Raw genomic sequence first — 17816 nt, forward strand, 5'->3', positions numbered from 1 at the left:
GCCGGGGAGAAAAGGCCTCTTGCGATTCTCTTTTCTTTCTGCCTGAATGCGGTCAATTGGCACTTGCCAAAGCAAGGTTTCCCAGCACAAACTACAAAGCAGCAGCTCTCTCCTGGCAGAGGAAATCCCATGCAGTGTTGCCCTGGCGAGATAGTGTTGCTACAGCGAGGCCCAGGGAAAACAGACTGCCTAGAGAAATCCTAGCAAAGCCCTGTGTTTCCCCACAGGAATGTATGTCAGTTTCAGTTCTTTGCCAGCAACGGAGCTCAGAGGCAACGTCAGATTGTGTGTATCTCAGTGAGAGAAAGAACACTGTGACTTCCCCCGTTCCTCTGACGAAAGCGGTTAGAGGGAGAAAAGCGTCCTTTGCTTTCGCTTTCCCGCAGTGAGCTCGGCAGATCTGCCCTTCGCGAAGGGCCGTTTTCCCCCGGAGAACTGCCTCGCGGTAGCCCTGTTCTGGAAGTGGAACGAGTATGCAGTGTTAGCGTTCAGCTATTGTGAAGGCTCGCTTTGGCCCAGGGCAAACGAAGCGCCGGGGGAATCTTAGCAGAGCCCGGCGCCTTTCCACGGTTCAAAGCGTGGAACAGCAGACTCTTTTGCAAAGAAGAGAGCGCACAGGCAACAGCAGCCCGCACGTTTCTCAGTGAAAGGGAGAACTCCCTGACTTCATCCAGTCCTCTGAGCAAAGCAGGCAGAGGGAGAGAAACTTTCTTTCCTTCCTCTTTCCTGCAACGAATTCCTCCGTTGCTCTTGCAAACGCAAGGCTTCTTCTGAAAAACTACGTCGCGGTGCAGGGATCCTTCCAGAGGAGCAACGGCATAGTTTTAGCTGGAAGGGCTTGGCAGAGCAGCCGGGGAGAAAAGGCCTCCTGCGATTCTCTTTTCTTTCCGCCTGAATGCGGTCAATTGGCACTTGCCAAAGCAAGGTTTCCCAGCACAAACTACAAAGCAGCAGCTCTCTCCTGGCAGAGGAAATCCCATGCAGTGTTGCCCTGGCGAGATAGTGTTGCTACAGCGAGGCCCAGGGAAAACAGACTGCCTAGAGAAATCCTAGCAAAGCCCTGTGTTTCCCCACAGGAATGTATGTCAGTTTCAGTTCTTTGCCAGCAACGGAGCTCAGAGGCAACGTCAGATTGTGTGTATCTCAGTGAGAGAAAGAACACTGTGACTTCCCCCGTTCCTCTGACGAAAGCGGTTAGAGGGAGAAAAGCGTCCTTTGCTTTCGCTTTCCCGCAGTGAGCTCGGCAGATCTGCCCTTCGCGAAGGGCCGTTTTCCCCCGGAGAACTGCCTCGCGGTAGCCCTGTTCTGGAAGTGGAACGAGTATGCAGTGTTAGCGTTCAGCTATTGTGAAGGCTCGCTTTGGCCCAGGGCAAACGAAGCGCCGGGGGAAATCTTAGCAGAGCCCGGCGCCTTTCCACGGTTCAAAGCGTGGAACAGCAGACTCTTTTGCAAAGAAGAGAGCGCACAGGCAACAGCAGCCCGCACGTTTCTCAGTGAAAGGGAGAACTCCCTGACTTCATCCAGTCCTCTGAGCAAAGCAGGCAGAGGGAGAGAAACTTTCTTTCCTTCCTCTTTCCTGCAACGAATTCCTCCTTTGCTCTTGCAAACGCAAGGCTTCTTCTGAAAAACTACGTCGCGGTGCAGGGATCCTTCCAGAGGAGCAACGGCATAGTTTTAGCTGGAAGGGCTTGGCAGAGCAGCCGGGGAGAAAAGGCCTCTTGCGATTCTCTTTTCTTTCTGCCTGAATGCGGTCAATTGGCACTTGCCAAAGCAAGGTTTCCCAGCACAAACTACAAAGCAGCAGCTCTCTCCTGGCAGAGGAAATCCCATGCAGTGTTGCCCTGGCGAGATAGTGTTGCTACAGCGAGGCCCAGGGAAAACAGACTGCCTAGAGAAATCCTAGCAAAGCCCTGTGTTTCCCCACAGGAATGTATGTCAGTTTCAGTTCTTTGCCAGCAACGGAGCTCACAGGCAACGTCAGATTGTGTGTATCTCAGTGAGAGAAAAAACACTGTCAGTTCCCCCGTTCCTCTGACGAAAGCGGTTAGAGGGAGAAAAGCGTCCTTTGCTTTCGCTTTCCCGCAGTGAGCTCGGCAGATCTGCCCTTCGCGAAGGGCCGTTTTCCCCCGGAGAACTGCCTCGCGGTAGCCCTGTTCTGGAAGTGGAACGAGTATGCAGTGTTAGCGTTCAGCTATTGTGAAGGCTCGCTTTGGCCCAGGGCAAACGAAGCGCCGGGGGAAATCTTAGCAGAGCCCGGCGCCTTTCCACGGTTCAAAGCGTGGAACAGCAGACTCTTTTGCAAAGAAGAGAGCGCACAGGCAACAGCAGCCCGCACGTTTCTCAGTGAAAGGGAGAACTCCCTGACTTCATCCAGTCCTCTGAGCAAAGCAGGCAGAGGGAGAGAAACTTTCTTTCCTTCCTCTTTCCTGCAACGAATTCCTCCTTTGCTCTTGCAAACGCAAGGCTTCTTCTGAAAAACTACGTCGCGGTGCAGGGATCCTTCCAGAGGAGCAACGGCATAGTTTTAGCTGGAAGGGCTTGGCAGAGCAGCCGGGGAGAAAAGGCCTCTTGCGATTCTCTTTTCTTTCTGCCTGAATGCGGTCAATTGGCACTTGCCAAAGCAAGGTTTCCCAGCACAAACTACAAAGCAGCAGCTCTCTCCTGGCAGAGGAAATCCCATGCAGTGTTGCCCTGGCGAGATAGTGTTGCTACAGCGAGGCCCAGGGAAAACAGACTGCCTAGAGAAATCCTAGCAAAGCCCTGTGTTTCCCCACAGGAATGTATGTCAGTTTCAGTTCTTTGCCAGCAACGGAGCTCAGAGGCAACGTCAGATTGTGTGTATCTCAGTGAGAGAAAGAACACTGTGACTTCCCCCGTTCCTCTGACGAAAGCGGTTAGAGGGAGAAAAGCGTCCTTTGCTTTCGCTTTCCCGCAGTGAGCTCGGCAGATCTGCCCTTCGCGAAGGGCCGTTTTCCCCCGGAGAACTGCCTCGCGGTAGCCCTGTTCTGGAAGTGGAACGAGTATGCAGTGTTAGCGTTCAGCTATTGTGAAGGCTCGCTTTGGCCCAGGGCAAACGAAGCGCCGGGGGAATCTTAGCAGAGCCCGGCGCCTTTCCACGGTTCAAAGCGTGGAACAGCAGACTCTTTTGCAAAGAAGAGAGCGCACAGGCAACAGCAGCCCGCACGTTTCTCAGTGAAAGGGAGAACTCCCTGACTTCATCCAGTCCTCTGAGCAAAGCAGGCAGAGGGAGAGAAACTTTCTTTCCTTCCTCTTTCCTGCAACGAATTCCTCCGTTGCTCTTGCAAACGCAAGGCTTCTTCTGAAAAACTACGTCGCGGTGCAGGGATCCTTCCAGAGGAGCAACGGCATAGTTTTAGCTGGAAGGGCTTGGCAGAGCAGCCGGGGAGAAAAGGCCTCCTGCGATTCTCTTTTCTTTCTGCCTGAATGCGGTCAATTGGCACTTGCCAAAGCAAGGTTTCCCAGCACAAACTACAAAGCAGCAGCTCTCTCCTGGCAGAGGAAATCCCATGCAGTGTTGCCCTGGCGAGATAGTGTTGCTACAGCGAGGCCCAGGGAAAACAGACTGCCTAGAGAAATCCTAGCAAAGCCCTGTGTTTCCCCACAGGAATGTATGTCAGTTTCAGTTCTTTGCCAGCAACGGAGCTCAGAGGCAACGTCAGATTGTGTGTATCTCAGTGAGAGAAAGAACACTGTGACTTCCCCCGTTCCTCTGACGAAAGCGGTTAGAGGGAGAAAAGCGTCCTTTGCTTTCGCTTTCCCGCAGTGAGCTCGGCAGATCTGCCCTTCGCGAAGGGCCGTTTTCCCCCGGAGAACTGCCTCGCGGTAGCCCTGTTCTGGAAGTGGAACGAGTATGCAGTGTTAGCGTTCAGCTATTGTGAAGGCTCGCTTTGGCCCAGGGCAAACGAAGCGCCGGGGGAAATCTTAGCAGAGCCCGGCGCCTTTCCACGGTTCAAAGCGTGGAACAGCAGACTCTTTTGCAAAGAAGAGAGCGCACAGGCAACAGCAGCCCGCACGTTTCTCAGTGAAAGGGAGAACTCCCTGACTTCATCCAGTCCTCTGAGCAAAGCAGGCAGAGGGAGAGAAACTTTCTTTCCTTCCTCTTTCCTGCAACGAATTCCTCCTTTGCTCTTGCAAACGCAAGGCTTCTTCTGAAAAACTACGTCGCGGTGCAGGGATCCTTCCAGAGGAGCAACGGCATAGTTTTAGCTGGAAGGGCTTGGCAGAGCAGCCGGGGAGAAAAGGCCTCTTGCGATTCTCTTTTCTTTCTGCCTGAATGCGGTCAATTGGCACTTGCCAAAGCAAGGTTTCCCAGCACAAACTACAAAGCAGCAGCTCTCTCCTGGCAGAGGAAATCCCATGCAGTGTTGCCCTGGCGAGATAGTGTTGCTACAGCGAGGCCCAGGGAAAACAGACTGCCTAGAGAAATCCTAGCAAAGCCCTGTGTTTCCCCACAGGAATGTATGTCAGTTTCAGTTCTTTGCCAGCAACGGAGCTCACAGGCAACGTCAGATTGTGTGTATCTCAGTGAGAGAAAGAACACTGTCAGTTCCCCCGTTCCTCTGACGAAAGCGGTTAGAGGGAGAAAAGAGTCCTTTGCTTTCGCTTTCCCGCAGTGAGCTCGGCAGATCTGCCCTTCGCGAAGGGCCGTTTTCCCCCGGAGAACTGCCTCGCGGTAGCCCTGTTCTGGAAGTGGAACGAGTATGCAGTGTTAGCGTTCAGCTATTGTGAAGGCTCGCTTTGGCCCAGGGCAAACGAAGCGCCGGGGGAAATCTTAGCAGAGCCCGGCGCCTTTCCACGGTTCAAAGCGTGGAACAGCAGACTCTTTTGCAAAGAAGAGAGCGCACAGGCAACAACAGCCCGCACGTTTCTCAGTGAAAGGGAGAACTCCCTGACTTCATCCAGTCCTCTGAGCAAAGCAGGCAGAGGGAGAGAAACTTTCTTTCCTTCCTCTTTCCTGCAACGAATTCCTCCTTTGCTCTTGCAAACGCAAGGCTTCTTCTGAAAAACTACGTCGCGGTGCAGGGATCCTTCCAGAGGAGCAACGGCATAGTTTTAGCTGGAAGGGCTTGGCAGAGCAGCCGGGGAGAAAAGGCCTCTTGCGATTCTCTTTTCTTTCCGCCTGAATGCGGTCAATTGGCACTTGCCAAAGCAAGGTTTCCCAGCACAAACTACAAAGCAGCAGCTCTCTCCTGGCAGAGGAAATCCCATGCAGTGTTGCCCTGGCGAGATAGTGTTGCTACAGCGAGGCCCAGGGAAAACAGACTGCCTAGAGAAATCCTAGCAAAGCCCTGTGTTTCCCCACAGGAATGTATGTCAGTTTCAGTTCTTTGCCAGCAACGGAGCTCACAGGCAACATCAGATTGTGTGTATCTCAGTGAGAGAAAGAACACTGTGACTTCCCCCGTTCCTCTGACGAAAGCGGTTAGAGGGAGAAAAGCGTCCTTTGCTTTCGCTTTCCCGCAGTGAGCTCGGCAGATCTGCCCTTCGCGAAGGGCCGTTTTCCCCCGGAGAACTGCCTCGCGGTAGCCCTGTTCTGGAAGTGGAACGAGTATGCAGTGTTAGCGTTCAGCTATTGTGAAGGCTCGCTTTGGCCCAGGGCAAACGAAGCGCCGGGGGAATCTTAGCAGAGCCCGGCGCCTTTCCACGGTTCAAAGCGTGGAACAGCAGACTCTTTTGCAAAGAAGAGAGCGCACAGGCAACAGCAGCCCGCACGTTTCTCAGTGAAAGGGAGAACTCCCTGACTTCATCCAGTCCTCTGAGCAAAGCAGGCAGAGGGAGAGAAACTTTCTTTCCTTCCTCTTTCCTGCAACGAATTCCTCCTTTGCTCTTGCAAACGCAAGGCTTCTTCTGAAAAACTACGTCGCGGTGCAGGGATCCTTCCAGAGGAGCAACGGCATAGTTTTAGCTGGAAGGGCTTGGCAGAGCAGCCGGGGAGAAAAGGCCTCCTGCGATTCTCTTTTCTTTCTGCCTGAATGCGGTCAATTGGCACTTGCCAAAGCAAGGTTTCCCAGCACAAACTACAAAGCAGCAGCTCTCTCCTGGCAGAGGAAATCCCATGCAGTGTTGCCCTGGCGAGATAGTGTTGCTACAGCGAGGCCCAGGGAAAACAGACTGCCTAGAGAAATCCTAGCAAAGCCCTGTGTTTCCCCACAGGAATGTATGTCAGTTTCAGTTCTTTGCCAGCAACGGAGCTCAGAGGCAACGTCAGATTGTGTGTATCTCAGTGAGAGAAAGAACACTGTGACTTCCCCCGTTCCTCTGACGAAAACGGTTAGAGGGAGAAAAGCGTCCTTTGCTTTCGCTTTCCCGCAGTGAGCTCGGCAGATCTGCCCTTCGCGAAGGGCCGTTTTCCCCCGGAGAACTGCCTCGCGGTAGCCCTGTTCTGGAAGTGGAACGAGTATGCAGTGTTAGCGTTCAGCTATTGTGAAGGCTCGCTTTGGCCCAGGGCAAACGAAGCGCCGGGGGAAATCTTAGCAGAGCCCGGCGCCTTTCCACGGTTCAAAGCGTGGAACAGCAGACTCTTTTGCAAAGAAGAGAGCGCACAGGCAACAGCAGCCCGCACGTTTCTCAGTGAAAGGGAGAACTCCCTGACTTCATCCAGTCCTCTGAGCAAAGCAGGCAGAGGGAGAGAAACTTTCTTTCCTTCCTCTTTCCTGCAACGAATTCCTCCTTTGCTCTTGCAAACGCAAGGCTTCTTCTGAAAAACTACGTCGCGGTGCAGGGATCCTTCCAGAGGAGCAACGGCATAGTTTTAGCTGGAAGGGCTTGGCAGAGCAGCCGGGGAGAAAAGGCCTCTTGCGATTCTCTTTTCTTTCTGCCTGAATGCGGTCAATTGGCACTTGCCAAAGCAAGGTTTCCCAGCACAAACTACAAAGCAGCAGCTCTCTCCTGGCAGAGGAAATCCCATGCAGTGTTGCCCTGGCGAGATAGTGTTGCTACAGCGAGGCCCAGGGAAAACAGACTGCCTAGAGAAATCCTAGCAAAGCCCTGTGTTTCCCCACAGGAATGTATGTCAGTTTCAGTTCTTTGCCAGCAACGGAGCTCACAGGCAACGTCAGATTGTGTGTATCTCAGTGAGAGAAAGAACACTGTCAGTTCCCCCGTTCCTCTGACGAAAGCGGTTAGAGGGAGAAAAGAGTCCTTTGCTTTCGCTTTCCCGCAGTGAGCTCGGCAGATCTGCCCTTCGCGAAGGGCCGTTTTCCCCCGGAGAACTGCCTCGCGGTAGCCCTGTTCTGGAAGTGGAACGAGTATGCAGTGTTAGCGTTCAGCTATTGTGAAGGCTCGCTTTGGCCCAGGGCAAACGAAGCGCCGGGGGAAATCTTAGCAGAGCCCGGCGCCTTTCCACGGTTCAAAGCGTGGAACAGCAGACTCTTTTGCAAAGAAGAGAGCGCACAGGCAACAGCAGCCCGCACGTTTCTCAGTGAAAGGGAGAACTCCCTGACTTCATCCAGTCCTCTGAGCAAAGCAGGCAGAGGGAGAGAAACTTTCTTTCCTTCCTCTTTCCTGCAACGAATTCCTCCTTTGCTCTTGCAAACGCAAGGCTTCTTCTGAAAAACTACGTCGCGGTGCAGGGATCCTTCCAGAGGAGCAACGGCATAGTTTTAGCTGGAAGGGCTTGGCAGAGCAGCCGGGGAGAAAAGGCCTCTTGCGATTCTCTTTTCTTTCCGCCTGAATGCGGTCAATTGGCACTTGCCAAAGCAAGGTTTCCCAGCACAAACTACAAAGCAGCAGCTCTCTCCTGGCAGAGGAAATCCCATGCAGTGTTGCCCTGGCGAGATAGTGTTGCTACAGCGAGGCCCAGGGAAAACAGACTGCCTAGAGAAATCCTAGCAAAGCCCTGTGTTTCCCCACAGGAATGTATGTCAGTTTCAGTTCTTTGCCAGCAACGGAGCTCAGAGGCAACGTCAGATTGTGTGTATCTCAGTGAGAGAAAGAACACTGTGACTTCCCCCGTTCCTCTGACGAAAGCGGTTAGAGGGAGAAAAGCGTCCTTTGCTTTCGCTTTCCCGCAGTGAGCTCGGCAGATCTGCCCTTCGCGAAGGGCCGTTTTCCCCCGGAGAACTGCCTCGCGGTAGCCCTGTTCTGGAAGTGGAACGAGTATGCAGTGTTAGCGTTCAGCTATTGTGAAGGCTCGCTTTGGCCCAGGGCAAACGAAGCGCCGGGGGAAATCTTAGCAGAGCCCGGCGCCTTTCCACGGTTCAAAGCGTGGAACAGCAGACTCTTTTGCAAAGAAGAGAGCGCACAGGCAACAGCAGCCCGCACGTTTCTCAGTGAACGGGAGAACTCCCTGACTTCATCCAGTCCTCTGAGCAAAGCAGGCAGAGGGAGAGAAACTTTCTTTCCTTCCTCTTTCCTGCAACGAATTCCTCCTTTGCTCTTGCAAACGCAAGGCTTCTTCTGAAAAACTACGTCGCGGTGCAGGGATCCTTCCAGAGGAGCAACGGCATAGTTTTAGCTGGAAGGGCTTGGCAGAGCAGCCGGGGAGAAAAGGCCTCCTGCGATTCTCTTTTCTTTCTGCCTGAATGCGGTCAATTGGCACTTGCCAAAGCAAGGTTTCCCAGCACAAACTACAAAGCAGCAGCTCTCTCCTGGCAGAGGAAATCCCATGCAGTGTTGCCCTGGCGAGATAGTGTTGCTACAGCGAGGCCCAGGGAAAACAGACTGCCTAGAGAAATCCTAGCAAAGCCCTGTGTTTCCCCACAGGAATGTATGTCAGTTTCAGTTCTTTGCCAGCAACGGAGCTCACAGGCAACATCAGATTGTGTGTATCTCAGTGAGAGAAAGAACACTGTGACTTCCCCCGTTCCTCTGACGAAAGCGGTTAGAGGGAGAAAAGCGTCCTTTGCTTTCGCTTTCCCGCAGTGAGCTCGGCAGATCTGCCCTTCGCGAAGGGCCGTTTTCCCCCGGAGAACTGCCTCGCGGTAGCCCTGTTCTGGAAGTGGAACGAGTATGCAGTGTTAGCGTTCAGCTATTGTGAAGGCTCGCTTTGGCCCAGGGCAAACGAAGCGCCGGGGGAAGTCTTAGCAGAGCCCGGCGCCTTTCCACGGTTCAAAGCGTGGAACAGCAGACTCTTTTGCAAAGAAGAGAGCGCACAGGCAACAGCAGCCCGCACGTTTCTCAGTGAAAGGGAGAACTCCCTGACTTCATCCAGTCCTCTGAGCAAAGCAGGCAGAGGGAGAGAAACTTTCTTTCCTTCCTCTTTCCTGCAACGAATTCCTCCTTTGCTCTTGCAAACGCAAGGCTTCTTCTGAAAAACTACGTCGCGGTGCAGGGATCCTTCCAGAGGAGCAACGGCATAGTTTTAGCTGGAAGGGCTTGGCAGAGCAGCCGGGGAGAAAAGGCCTCTTGCGATTCTCTTTTCTTTCCGCCTGAATGGGGTCAATTGGCACTTGCCAAAGCAAGGTTTCCCAGCACAAACTACAAAGCAGCAGCTCTCTCCTGGCAGAGGAAATCCCATGCAGTGTTGCCCTGGCGAGATAGTGTTGCTACAGCGAGGCCCAGGGAAAACAGACTGCCTAGAGAAATCCTAGCAAAGCCCTGTGTTTCCCCACAGGAATGTATGTCAGTTTCAGTTCTTTGCCAGCAACGGAGCTCAGAGGCAACGTCAGATTGTGTGTATCTCAGTGAGAGAAAGAACACTGTGACTTCCCCCGTTCCTCTGACGAAAGCGGTTAGAGGGAGAAAAGCGTCCTTTGCTTTCGCTTTCCCGCAGTGAGCTCGGCAGATCTGCCCTTCGCGAAGGGCCGTTTTCCCCCGGAGAACTGCCTCGCGGTAGCCCTGTTCTGGAAGTGGAACGAGTATGCAGTGTTAGCGTTCAGCTATTGTGAAGGCTCGCTTTGGCCCAGGGCAAACGAAGCGCCGGGGGAAATCTTAGCAGAGCCCGGCGCCTTTCCACGGTTCAAAGCGTGGAACAGCAGACTCTTTTGCAAAGAAGAGAGCGCACAGGCAACAGCAGCCCGCACGTTTCTCAGTGAACGGGAGAACTCCCTGACTTCATCCAGTCCTCTGAGCAAAGCAGGCAGAGGGAGAGAAACTTTCTTTCCTTCCTCTTTCCTGCAACGAATTCCTCCTTTGCTCTTGCAAACGCAAGGCTTCTTCTGAAAAACTACGTCGCGGTGCAGGGATCCTTCCAGAGGAGCAACGGCATAGTTTTAGCTGGAAGGGCTTGGCAGAGCAGCCGGGGAGAAAAGGCCTCCTGCGATTCTCTTTTCTTTCTGCCTGAATGCGGTCAATTGGCACTTGCCAAAGCAAGGTTTCCCAGCACAAACTACAAAGCAGCAGCTCTCTCCTGGCAGAGGAAATCCCATGCAGTGTTGCCCTGGCGAGATAGTGTTGCTACAGCGAGGCCCAGGGAAAACAGACTGCCTAGAGAAATCCTAGCAAAGCCCTGTGTTTCCCCACAGGAATGTATGTCAGTTTCAGTTCTTTGCCAGCAACGGAGCTCACAGGCAACATCAGATTGTGTGTATCTCAGTGAGAGAAAGAACACTGTGACTTCCCCCGTTCCTCTGACGAAAGCGGTTAGAGGGAGAAAAGCGTCCTTTGCTTTCGCTTTCCCGCAGTGAGCTCGGCAGATCTGCCCTTCGCGAAGGGCCGTTTTCCCCCGGAGAACTGCCTCGCGGTAGCCCTGTTCTGGAAGTGGAACGAGTATGCAGTGTTAGCGTTCAGCTATTGTGAAGGCTCGCTTTGGCCCAGGGCAAACGAAGCGCCGGGGGAAGTCTTAGCAGAGCCCGGCGCCTTTCCACGGTTCAAAGCGTGGAACAGCAGACTCTTTTGCAAAGAAGAGAGCGCACAGGCAACAGCAGCCCGCACGTTTCTCAGTGAAAGGGAGAACTCCCTGACTTCATCCAGTCCTCTGAGCAAAGCAGGCAGAGGGAGAGAAACTTTCTTTCCTTCCTCTTTCCTGCAACGAATTCCTCCTTTGCTCTTGCAAACGCAAGGCTTCTTCTGAAAAACTACGTCGCGGTGCAGGGATCCTTCCAGAGGAGCAACGGCATAGTTTTAGCTGGAAGGGCTTGGCAGAGCAGCCGGGGAGAAAAGGCCTCCTGCGATTCTCTTTTCTTTCTGCCTGAATGCGGTCAATTGGCACTTGCCAAAGCAAGGTTTCCCAGCACAAACTACAAAGCAGCAGCTCTCTCCTGGTAGAGGAAATCCCATGCAGTGTTGCCCTGGCGAGATAGTGTTGCTACAGCGAGGCCCAGGGAAAACAGACTGCCTAGAGAAATCCTAGCAAAGCCCTGTGTTTCCCCACAGGAATGTATGTCAGTTTCAGTTCTTTGCCAGCAACGGAGCTCACAGGCAACGTCAGATTGTGTGTATCTCAGTGAGAGAAAGAACACTGTGACTTCCCCCGTTCCTCTGACGAAAACGGTTAGAGGGAGAAAAGCGTCCTTTGCTTTCGCTTTCCCGCAGTGAGCTCGGCAGATCTGCCCTTCGCGAAGGGCCGTTTTCCCCCGGAGAACTGCCTCGCGGTAGCCCTGTTCTGGAAGTGGAACGAGTATGCAGTGTTAGCGTTCAGCTATTGTGAAGGCTCGCTTTGGCCCAGGGCAAACGAAGCGCCGGGGGAAATCTTAGCAGAGCCCGGCGCCTTTCCACGGTTCAAAGCGTGGAACAGCAGACTCTTTTGCAAAGAAGAGAGCGCACAGGCAACAGCAGCCCGCACGTTTCTCAGTGAAAGGGAGAACTCCCTGACTTCATCCAGTCCTCTGAGCAAAGCAGGCAGAGGGAGAGAAACTTTCTTTCCTTCCTCTTTCCTGCAACGAATTCCTCCTTTGCTCTTGCAAACGCAAGGCTTCTTCTGAAAAACTACGTCGCGGTGCAGGGATCCTTCCAGAGGAGCAACGGCATAGTTTTAGCTGGAAGGGCTTGGCTGAGCAGCCGGGGAGAAAAGGCCTCTTGCGATTCTCTTTTCTTTCTGCCTGAATGCGGTCAATTGGCACTTGCCAAAGCAAGGTTTCCCAGCACAAACTACAAAGCAGCAGCTCTCTCCTGGCAGAGGAAATCCCATGCAGTGTTGCCCTGGCGAGATAGTGTTGCTACAGCGAGGCCCAGGGAAAACAGACTGCCTAGAGAAATCCTAGCAAAGCCCTGTGTTTCCCCACAGGAATGTATGTCAGTTTCAGTTCTTTGCCAGCAACGGAGCTCACAGGCAACGTCAGATTGTGTGTATCTCAGTGAGAGAAAGAACACTGTCAGTTCCCCCGTTCCTCTGACGAAAGCGGTTAGAGGGAGAAAAGAGTCCTTTGCTTTCGCTTTCCCGCAGTGAGCTCGGCAGATCTGCCCTTCGCGAAGGGCCGTTTTCCCCCGGAGAACTGCCTCGCGGTAGCCCTGTTCTGGAAGTGGAACGAGTATGCAGTGTTAGCGTTCAGCTATTGTGAAGGCTCGCTTTGGCCCAGGGCAAACGAAGCGCCGGGGGAAGTCTTAGCAGAGCCCGGCGCCTTTCCACGGTTCAAAGCGTGGAACAGCAGACTCTTTTGCAAAGAAGAGAGCGCACAGGCAACAGCAGCCCGCACGTTTCTCAGTGAACGGGAGAACTCCCTGACTTCATCCAGTCCTCTGAGCAAAGCAGGCAGAGGGAGAGAAACTTTCTTTCCTTCCTCTTTCCTGCAACGAATTCCTCCTTTGCTCTTGCAAACGCAAGGCTTCTTCTGAAAAACTACGTCGCGGTGCAGGGATCCTTCCAGAGGAGCAACGGCATAGTTTTAGCTGGAAGGGCTTGGCAGAGCAGCCGGGGAGAAAAGGCCTCCTGCGATTCTCTTTTCTTTCTGCCTGAATGCGGTCAATTGGCACTTGCCAAAGCAAGGTTTCCCAGCACAAACTACAAAGCAGCAGCTCTCTCCTGGCAGAGGAAATCCCATGCAGTGTTGCCCTGGCGAGATAGTGTTGCTACAGCGAGGCCCAGGGAAAACAGACTGCCTAGAGAAATCCTAGCAAAGCCCTGTGTTTCCCCACAGGAATGTATGTCAGTTTCAGTTCTTTGCCAGCAACGGAGCTCACAGGCAACGTCAGATTGCGTGTATGTCAGTGAGAGAAAGAACACTGTGACTTCCCCCGTTCCTCTGACGAAAGCGGTTAGAGGGAGAAAAGCGTCCTTTGCTTTCGCTTTCCCGCAGTGAGCTCGGCAGATCTGCCCTTCGCGAAGGGCCGTTTTCCCCCGGAGAACTGCCTCGCGGTAGCCCTGTTCTGGAAGTGGAACGAGTATGCAGTGTTAGCGTTCAGCTATTGTGAAGGCTCGCTTTGGCCCAGGGCAAACGAAGCGCCGGGGGAAATCTTAGCAGAGCCCGGCGCCTTTCCACGGTTCAAAGCGTGGAACAGCAGACTCTTTTGCAAAGAAGAGAGCGCACAGGCAACAGCAGCCCGCACGTTTCTCAGTGAAAGGGAGAACTCCCTGACTTCATCCAGTCCTCTGAGCAAAGCAGGCAGAGGGAGAGAAACTTTCTTTCCTTCCTCTTTCCTGCAACGAATTCCTCCTTTGCTCTTGCAAACGCAAGGCTTCTTCTGAAAAACTACGTCGCGGTGCAGGGATCCTTCCAGAGGAGCAACGGCATAGTTTTAGCTGGAAGGGCTTGGCAGAGCAGCCGGGGAGAAAAGGCCTCTTGCGATTCTCTTTTCTTTCTGCCTGAATGCGGTCAATTGGCACTTGCCAAAGCAAGGTTTCCCAGCACAAACTACAAAGCAGCAGCTCCCTCCTGGCAGAGGAAATCCCATGCAGTGTTGCCCTGGCGAGATAGTGTTGCTACAGCGAGGCCCAGGGAAAACAGACTGCCTAGAGAAATCCTAGCAAAGCCCTGTGTTTCCCCACAGGAATGTATGTCAGTTTCAGTTCTTTGCCAGCAACGGAGCTCACAGGCAACGTCAGATTGTGTGTATCTCAGTGAGAGAAAGAACACTGTCAGTTCCCCCGTTCCTCTGACGAAAGCGGTTAGAGGGAGAAAAGCGTCCTTTGCTTTCGCTTTCCCGCAGTGAGCTCGGCAGATCTGCCCTTCGCGAAGGGCCGTTTTCCCCCGGAGAACTGCCTCGCGGTAGCCCTGTTCTGGAAGTGGAACGAGTATGCAGTGTTAGCGTTCAGCTATTGTGAAGGCTCGCTTTGGCCCAGGGCAAACGAAGCGCCGGGGGAAATCTTAGCAGAGCCCGGCGCCTTTCCACGGTTCAAAGCGTGGAACAGCAGACTCTTTTGCAAAGAAGAGAGCGCACAGGCAACAGCAGCCCGCACGTTTCTCAGTGAAAGGGAGAACTCCCTGACTTCATCCAGTCCTCTGAGCAAAGCAGGCAGAGGGAGAGAAACTTTCTTTCCTTCCTCTTTCCTGCAACGAATTCCTCCTTTGCTCTTGCAAACGCAAGGCTTCTTCTGAAAAACTACGTCGCGGTGCAGGGATCCTTCCAGAGGAGCAACGGCATAGTTTTAGCTGGAAGGGCTTGGCTGAGCAGCCGGGGAGAAAAGGCCTCTTGCGATTCTCTTTTCTTTCTGCCTGAATGCGGTCAATTGGCACTTGCCAAAGCAAGGTTTCCCAGCACAAACTACAAAGCAGCAGCTCTCTCCTGGCAGAGGAAATCCCATGCAGTGTTGCCCTGGCGAGATAGTGTTGCTACAGCGAGGCCCAGGGAAAACAGACTGCCTAGAGAAATCCTAGCAAAGCCCTGTGTTTCCCCACAGGAATGTATGTCAGTTTCAGTTCTTTGCCAGCAACGGAGCTCACAGGCAACGTCAGATTGTGTGTATCTCAGTGAGAGAAAGAACACTGTCAGTTCCCCCGTTCCTCTGACGAAAGCGGTTAGAGGGAGAAAAGAGTCCTTTGCTTTCGCTTTCCCGCAGTGAGCTCGGCAGATCTGCCCTTCGCGAAGGGCCGTTTTCCCCCGGAGAACTGCCTCGCGGTAGCCCTGTTCTGGAAGTGGAACGAGTATGCAGTGTTAGCGTTCAGCTATTGTGAAGGCTCGCTTTGGCCCAGGGCAAACGAAGCGCCGGGGGAAATCTTAGCAGAGCCCGGCGCCTTTCCACGGTTCAAAGCGTGGAACAGCAGACTCTTTTGCAAAGAAGAGAGCGCACAGGCAACAGCAGCCCGCACGTTTCTCAGTGAAAGGGAGAACTCCCTGACTTCATCCAGTCCTCTGAGCAAAGCAGGCAGAGGGAGAGAAACTTTCTTTCCTTCCTCTTTCCTGCAACGAATTCCTCCTTTGCTCTTGCAAACGCAAGGCTTCTTCTGAAAAACTACGTTGCGGTGCAGGGATCCTTCCAGAGGAGCAACGGCATAGTTTTAGCTGGAAGGGCTTGGCAGAGCAGCCGGGGAGAAAAGGCCTCTTGCGATTCTCTTTTCTTTCCGCCTGAATGCGGTCAATTGGCACTTGCCAAAGCAAGGTTTCCCAGCACAAACTACAAAGCAGCAGCTCTCTCCTGGCAGAGGAAATCCCATGCAGTGTTGCCCTGGCGAGATAGTGTTGCTACAGCGAGGCCCAGGGAAAACAGACTGCCTAGAGAAATCCTAGCAAAGCCCTGTGTTTCCCCACAGGAATGTATGTCAGTTTCAGTTCTTTGCCAGCAACGGAGCTCAGAGGCAACGTCAGATTGTGTGTATCTCAGTGAGAGAAAGAACACTGTGACTTCCCCCGTTCCTCTGACGAAAGCGGTTAGAGGGAGAAAAGCGTCCTTTGCTTTCGCTTTCCCGCAGTGAGCTCGGCAGATCTGCCCTTCGCGAAGGGCCGTTTTCCCCCGGAGAACTGCCTCGCGGTAACCCTGTTCTGGAAGTGGAACGAGTATGCAGTGTTAGCGTTCAGCTATTGTGAAGGCTCGCTTTGGCCCAGGGCAAACGAAGCGCCGGGGGAAATCTTAGCAGAGCCCGGCGCCTTTCCACGGTTCAAAGCGTGGAACAGCAGACTCTTTTGCAAAGAAGAGAGCGCACAGGCAACAGCAGCCCGCACGTTTCTCAGTGAACGGGAGAACTCCCTGACTTCATCCAGTCCTCTGAGCAAAGCAGGCAGAGGGAGAGAAACTTTCTTTCCTTCCTCTTTCCTGCAACGAATTCCTCCTTTGCTCTTGCAAACGCAAGGCTTCTTCTGAAAAACTACGTCGCGGTGCAGGGATCCTTCCAGAGGAGCAACGGCATAGTTTTAGCTGGAAGGGCTTGGCAGAGCAGCCGGGGAGAAAAGGCCTCCTGCGATTCTCTTTTCTTTCTGCCTGAATGCGGTCAATTGGCACTTGCCAAAGCAAGGTTTCCCAGCACAAACTACAAAGCAGCAGCTCTCTCCTGGCAGAGGAAATCCCATGCAGTGTTGCCCTGGCGAGATAGTGTTGCTACAGCGAGGCCCAGGGAAAACAGACTGCCTAGAGAAATCCTAGCAAAGCCCTGTGTTTCCCCACAGGAATGTATGTCAGTTTCAGTTCTTTGCCAGCAACGGAGCTCACAGGCAACATCAGATTGTGTGTATCTCAGTGAGAGAAAGAACACTGTGACTTCCCCCGTTCCTCTGACGAAAGCGGTTAGAGGGAGAAAAGCGTCCTTTGCTTTCGCTTTCCCGCAGTGAGCTCGGCAGATCTGCCCTTCGCGAAGGGCCGTTTTCCCCCGGAGAACTGCCTCGCGGTAGCCCTGTTCTGGAAGTGGAACGAGTATGCAGTGTTAGCGTTCAGCTATTGTGAAGGCTCGCTTTGGCCCAGGGCAAACGAAGCGCCGGGGGAATCTTAGCAGAGCCCGGCGCCTTTCCACGGTTCAAAGCGTGGAACAGCAGACTCTTTTGCAAAGAAGAGAGCGCACAGGCAACAGCAGCCCGCACGTTTCTCAGTGAAAGGGAGAACTCCCTGACTTCATCCAGTCCTCTGAGCAAAGCAGGCAGAGGGAGAGAAACTTTCTTTCCTTCCTCTTTCCTGCAACGAATTCCTCCTTTGCTCTTGCAAACGCAAGGCTTCTTCTGAAAAACTACGTCGCGGTGCAGGGATCCTTCCAGAGGAGCAACGGCATAGTTTTAGCTGGAAGGGCTTGGCAGAGCAGCCGGGGAGAAAAGGCCTCCTGCGATTCTCTTTTCTTTCTGCCTGAATGCGGTCAATTGGCACTTGCCAAAGCAAGGTTTCCCAGCACAAACTACAAAGCAGCAGCTCTCTCCTGGCAGAGGAAATCCCATGCAGTGTTGCCCTGGCGAGATAGTGTTGCTACAGCGAGGCCCAGGGAAAACAGACTGCCTAGAGAAATCCTAGCAAAGCCCTGTGTTTCCCCACAGGAATGTATGTCAGTTTCAGTTCTTTGCCAGCAACGGAGCTCAGACGCAACATCAGATTGTGTGTATCTCAGTGAGAGAAAGAACACTGTGACTTCCCCCGTTCCTCTGACGAAAGCGGTTAGAGGGAGAAAAGCGTCCTTTGCTTTCGCTTTCCCGCAGTGAGCTCGGCAGATCTGCCCTTCGCGAAGGGCCGTTTTCCCCCGGAGAACTGCCTCGCGGTAGCCCTGTTCTGGAAGTGGAACGAGTATGCAGTGTTAGCGTTCAGCTATTGTGAAGGCTCGCTTTGGCCCAGGGCAAACGAAGCGCCGGGGGAAATCTTAGCAGAGCCCGGCGCCTTTCCACGGTTCAAAGCGTGGAACAGCAGACTCTTTTGCAAAGAAGAGAGCGCACAGGCAACAGCAGCCCGCACGTTTCTCAGTGAAAGGGAGAACTCCCTGACTTCATCCAGTCCTCTGAGCAAAGCAGGCAGAGGGAGAGAAACTTTCTTTCCTTCCTCTTTCCTGCAACGAATTCCTCCTTTGCTCTTGCAAACGCAAGGCTTCTTCTGAAAAACTACGTCGCGGTGCAGGGATCCTTCCAGAGGAGCAACGGCA

Source organism: Loxodonta africana, chromosome 11, assembly GCF_030014295.1.
Source record: "Loxodonta africana isolate mLoxAfr1 chromosome 11, mLoxAfr1.hap2, whole genome shotgun sequence".
Classification (NCBI taxonomy): domain Eukaryota; kingdom Metazoa; phylum Chordata; class Mammalia; order Proboscidea; family Elephantidae; genus Loxodonta; species Loxodonta africana.